Below are 6,470 nucleotides of genomic sequence, written 5' to 3' on the forward strand. Positions count from 1 at the left end.
TCCCATCTTCCAGCCTCTTCTAGGCTCAAATCCATCACCTACATGACTACAGAAATAGTCTCCCTAAAGAACATGTTGCTAGTCTGCTCAAGAACCATCAGGTGTTCTCTGTTGCTTTTAGAATAAAATACAAACACCCTAGTTTGGTATTTAAAGCTCTGGCACCAGCCTCTCTTTCCAGGCTTATTTCACATTCTTCTCCTTTACATAGTTGATGTTCTAACTGAGCAGAACTATTTGCTATTGCCCACTGTTATGTTGATCTTAACAGAAATGTTTGGGAAGCTGAAGAGATGGCCTGAAACTAGAAACCTGCAGGAAGCACTCCTCCCACACACACAGGCTTGAGTGAGAAGAGAGGGGTTCAATCTGGCTCAGAGCTCCTTTCTCCCCCCTCCCAACAAGTAGTTAGAAATCAGTTGGAAATGGAGGCAGGACTGGTGTCTTCTGGCAAGGCTCAGCAAGGCAAATCTCTAATGATGTTCATTTTCTCAACTTATATTCTCCACAGGTTTGACTAAGAGATAATAGGAGAAGCTTGATGTCTTATAGTTATCAGGGACAGAACAAGGATCTGACTTCTTGGACTGGCAACTGAAAGGAACCAAGCTTTACAGAGGCTGTGAGTATGCCCAAAATAATAGCCAGGCCCAGCTACTAAAAGATGAAGTTTTACTGATATAAGAGGAAGGGGAACCAAGGGAAGGGGTTTCAAGGATTTGGATAAGATCTGGGAAGCCCTGAACTGTTAGGTAGAAACTGCCCCTCCCCCCCAAGAGGGAGTGGCAGATTTTTTAACTAGCTTGCCCTCAAAGCCTATAATTATCACTTCTAATATCTAATATAGCTAAATGGTAACAAAGATGTTATTGCAGGAAAGGCCTAGTTCAGCTAAACAGGCAAACCAGAGAGAAGAACCAAAATGGCTTTTTGTCCCAAGTGGCCTCCAAAGCAATCCCAAAACTGGGAACAGCAAGCAGAGAGATCTTCTCACCTCAACCCCCAGGAACCAACTGTCTAACTGCTTTCAAACTGTCCCCTTACCCAGAGTTCTCCGGGGTGGGGTGCCCCCTGGAATTCTGGGTGAGGCTTGACCCTGTATCTTGCAGGAATTACACCCTGCCATTTTCCATGCCACACCACACAAGGAACTCCAGTTCTCTGTGCAGTCAGTCTCCTGGTCTTCTTCTCCCAACCCACACATATAGAATTCTCAGAAGGCAACTACATTTCCCCCTCAGCATTGTAGGGGTGCTCCTAGAGGGTTTGGGGGCACCTTTCTAATGCTACTAGCTCTGTCAATTTCAGTGTGTTCTTCCCCAATGTCAGTCACCAATTCACTGATACCATTTACCAATTAACTTAATTAGCTTTTTTTTAAACCTGTATCTTCCATCTTAGAATCAATACTATGTATTGGTTCCAAGGCAGAAGAGCAGTAAGGGTTGGGCAATGGAGTTAAGTGACTTACCCATGGTCACACAGCTAGGAAGTATATAAGGCTAGATTTGAACCCAGGATCTCCTGTCTCTAAATCTGGCTCTCAATCCACTTAGTCTCCTCACTGCTACTACTTTGATTAGCTTTTACAAAGAGAGATTTACTGAAAAGATATAGCAAGAACAGATATCCACATATTCCCCTGGACCAGAGCACCTTCTCAGTGCCTAGGACTCAAACTTAATGCAATTGCTAAAAAACATTTGCCCCAATTCACTTTCTAAAATGGCAACACTGATGGATGGAGCTGCTTCCTGTCTTGTAGGGTAATATTTCTGTTCCTGGGTCGATTCACTAATGGCACTTCTTGGGTCTACAATGACAGCTCACCCAGTTTCCCTGTAGCAGTCAGGAAGTCTCTGCTGGGGACTCCTTTCACTAGACCTCTGATGGCACCTACAATCTTTCTTTCCCAAGTGGCCTTGGTCATTCTTTCTTTAGTATTTGTTCACCTAAATTCCAAAAGGAGTAGACCCAACCAATACAGAGCTTGCATTAGCACTATATGGCTTTGAAGTCGCACAGCAACCAGGTCTAAAATGGGTTCCCCAAGCCAGGTCCTTAACACAGAGCTATATCTGGGGTGTCCAGAGACAACTAGTTCTTCTGGCTGGAGGACTTACAGAGAGCCCTTTCCAGAGCTGCTTATACCCCTTTGGTGTTCACCTTTCACCAGCTCTCACCTGTGGCTCCTAGAAGCTGTAGCATGTTCAGTGGCCACCCTCCAATAACACAGTCTCTGCAGACAGGCTAGACCAAGTTGAGGGTAATCAACAGGACTCAGCCTTGTTGGTGAGTTAAGGAGATGCCTGCCCCATGTAGGCAAAGACTTCTGCTAGAAGAATGGGCAGATCTTTCAATGGCCATAAAAGTGACTAAAGCAGGAGCTATGGAATGCTTTAGAGCTTGGGCAGACATAAAAGATGTCAAGGACATCCACCATATTCTAAACCACTGGCAATCATCCTGACTTTTCTCTGCTACTTACTGGACTTGGATGACTGGAAGAGAGAATGAGATTGATGACTTTGTGCAACTCTGCCTCACTTAAATCCAATTCATGCACAAGACCTCACCCTCTGATATCATTGGTCCTCTTCAAAACAAAGGATGAGCAACATGCTAGAGCCAGCATCTATCAGAAGGAAGATTTTTAGATTTCTTTTTAAACCCTTATCTTCTGCCTTAGAATCAATATTATATATTGGTTCCAAGGCAGAAGAGTGGTAAGGGCTGGGCAATGAGGGTTGAGTGACTTGCCCAGTCACACAGCTCTTTGGGGGTTTTTTAAAGCCTGTACTTTTATTCTAAAAATCAATACTGGGTATTGGTTCTAAAGCAGAAAAATAGTAAGAGCTAGGCAATTGGGGTTAAGTGACTTGTCCAGGGTCACATATCTAGGAAGCGTCTTAAGCCACGTTTGGACTCAATTGCTCCCCAACTATAGGTCTGGTTCTCTATCCACCATGCTACCCAGCTACCCCTAGGTTCAGGATTTTGTAAGCAATATTGCAAGAGGCAGACATCAAAATCAGTCCAAAACAACAAAATGCCCCTGGTCTTTCAGTTCACAATCAGAGGATACCCAGTGTCTGAAAAAAAAATTACTAGCAGTAAAATTCATTTAAAAATGTAAAAATATCCCTGATTTGGAGACATTTCATGTGATGATGAATCTATAGAATGAGTCTGTTAATCTTCTGAAGTGTGTGAGATAATAAAAAGATATCCATTAAGGAATCAGTCCTATTTGTGAGGTTCTTGTCCTTAGCTCCCAGTTCTCCCTTCACCTCCTGCTTTAATGAAAAACAGTATTTTTTCCTCTAAAGACCCTACAAAAAAATGCTAAAAATATATGTAATATTTGTTGGAAAGAAAAATGTCCTGCGTGTCCAATTGGATAGAAAGCTGACCTCAGAGTCAAGAAGACCTAGGACTCTGATACACACTGCCTGCATGACCCTGGGCAAATCTCTTAATCTCTCCGATTTCGAAGCTATTCTCTAAGATTCTAAGTTTCAGAAAAGATGCTCACTGGCACTGGTGAGGGAGTTTCTACCACTAAAATTACTCACATTTAAGCAGAGGTTTTGCGTGATTTATATTTTTATCAGGAAAGCTAGGTAGCACAGTGGATAGAGAACCAACCTTGGAGAGGGGAGAACCTGGGTTCAAACCTTGCCTCGCATCTTTCCTAGCTGTGTGAACTTGGGTTGGTGACTTAACCCCAATTGCTTAGCCCTTACTGCGCTTCTGCCTGAGAAACAATACTTAATAGGAATTCCAAGACAGAACATAAGGGGTCTTTTTTAAAGATATTTCCTAAAAGACTCTGGACCACAGCAGACATGAAACACATCTTGGGGGAAGAAACAGAACTTCCCCTTCCCCTTGTCAACCCCTGGAGCAAAGCCCTAGATAATAAACCCTAGTTACAGCTCTGCTTTCCAATTCAGAATCCCAGTATCCTATCCAGCCCTTCTACAAATGCACTCAATCCCCTCCTGCAAGGGCACTCACAGAAGGTGTCCCCCGAAGCCTGTGCGCCATCGCAGACACAAACATCCTGGTTTATCGAAAGCTAATGAATCCAACCAACATGATAATTAGCGAGAACTAAAAAGTCAACCCGAGCTAATTCATTCTAGAGTGCAATATAATTAATTTAAAATGACTTATTTAGTAAAATGGTAATGGCCACATGCTAATGTTATCTCCCCAGATGACAGGCCTATTAGTTTTATGTTGCCTTTAGGGGCACGGCAAGATAGTGCTACAATAATGCAGAAGGCAGCAGCTGTGTGGAGGGGCAGAGGACATCTTTAAGGGGCTTGCTCCCCTTTCATCTTTGACTTACTTGGCTTTTAATTCATTTGGGGGGAGAGGAATGTCTTTTGACTAGTGCCATTTACTCCAAAAAACAAAACAAAACAAAACAAAAAATACAGGAGCTACGTCAGGACCCAGCACGTCCACCACTATCTCGCTGCCTCCTTCATTCTGTGCTGATGTTCTAAGAAGAAATGACAACCTTTGGATGAGAACCTAGAGAGAGGCTTTGGGAGTTAAGGGGAGGAGATGACTCACGATGAAAAGTGGGAGGGAGCCCAGGATGGAAATGCTATGAGCTAGTCATAGAAAAAAATGAGACATTTATGAGGGTGTGGGAGGGGATCTGTAGGGTACAGAAGGGGGCAGTACCCTGGGTCTTGAGGGTGTAGCAGGATTCTGGATAGAAAGGCTAAAAAAGCTCGTTTGTTTGAACACTAAGAAATGCATTCATGGTCCCTCAAGACCTTATTGTTGAAGAGGAAGGCGATGTCCTTTTTCCAATGTGCATTCATCACCTGACAAGTGTAGAAGGGTTCATGGTGGCACACACCAGCCCTCCCAGAACGCTGTTCCCACACATACCCAGAGAGGGATTTGACATTTTTGTGGATGTCAGATCCAGACTTAAGAAGCACAGCTGGTGTTTTTGGACTGGATCCTGACCAAGGATAAGATGACACTGTATGCCCATGCTACTTTTCTATATTAGGAACAAAGATATCAGGACTCTGCAACTATGACCAGAAATACAGGAATGGGTCAATGTTTGGGAAACTAAATATGATAGGCCATGTTAATAAGGGGGGGAAAAATCACAAGCCACTTGATGTGTCTAGGCATCCCTATAAAATAGGAATCATTCTCTCTGCTCCCATGTGCTTGCAGCATTGCTATGAAGAAAAAAATGGCATAAAACAAGAGAAAAGATGCTTTGACAATTTCAAGTTGTGATTACATTTGTATTGTTTAGATCAGTGATTCCCAAAGCACACCTGATGGGTGCTGCAGCAATCCAGGGAGGCGGTGAATGACTGTAAGGGGGCAGTGATAGTATGTGACAGGGGGAGCTAAGTAATATTTTTTCTGGAAAGGGGATGGTAAGCCAAAAAAGTTTGGGAACCACTGGTTTAGATTAATCATCTTCATCATCAAGTCCAAAGTTTGAAAAATGGGTTTTGTGTCAAGAAACAGTTCAGGATCATTGAAATCAGCACACAGTTTACCAAATGTCATCTGGCTCCTCTCCTCCTTTATAATTCTGGACCCAGTTCATTGTCCATCTGCAGGGCCTGTCTCAGATACACGTACTGGAGGAGTAACCTAGTATTCACCTAATGGCATGTGATCATCTGGACAACAAGCATCGTTCATCTCTTTCACTTTTTTTCCCATTCAGAGTGACAGGTGACAACTCTTTCGTGGCTGTGGGTCTTCCTTTCCTATTTTTGTTGAAGGCTCTACCATGCTTTCAGTCTCCCAAGTTCATAGCAGCATAACTCAACTTCTCACTCTCTTCTTATATCCATTGAGTTGCTAAATCTTGCCATTTCTATCTCCATAAAATCTCATGCATCCAATGTCTTCTCTGTTCTCATACAGCCAAGACCTCATGTCAGGCTCTCATCATCTCTTATCCCCATCAGTGCGATGGCCTCCAAACTGGTCTTTTGGACTCAGGTCTCCTCTTACTCTAATCCAGTGGTTCCCAAACTTTTTTGGTCTACCGTCCCCTTTCCAGAAAGAATATTACTTAGCCTCCTGGAAATTATTTTTTTTATTTTAATAGCAATTAATAGGAAATATAAATGCACCCGTGGTCATCACCACCTCCCTGGATTGCTGCAGCACCCACCAGGGGGCGGTGGCACCCACTTTGGAAATCACTGCTCTAATCTATCCTTCTATAGCTGTCAAAGTGATTTTCTTTAGGTATGGATCTGTTCACATCATACCCCTACTCAATAAATTCCAGTGACTCTTTACTGCTTGTAGGACCAAATGTGAACTTCTCTTTCTTGGCTTTTAAAGCCCTTTACAACCTAGCCCCAACCATATCTCAGGATCATTCTAAATCCCCTTCCCATACTATATGGAGCAGCCAAATAGTCTTTTCTCTGATCCTCACACATGGTACTCCA

This window comes from Gracilinanus agilis, chromosome 4 (assembly GCF_016433145.1).
Source record: "Gracilinanus agilis isolate LMUSP501 chromosome 4, AgileGrace, whole genome shotgun sequence".
NCBI classification, from domain to species: Eukaryota; Metazoa; Chordata; class Mammalia; order Didelphimorphia; family Didelphidae; genus Gracilinanus; species Gracilinanus agilis.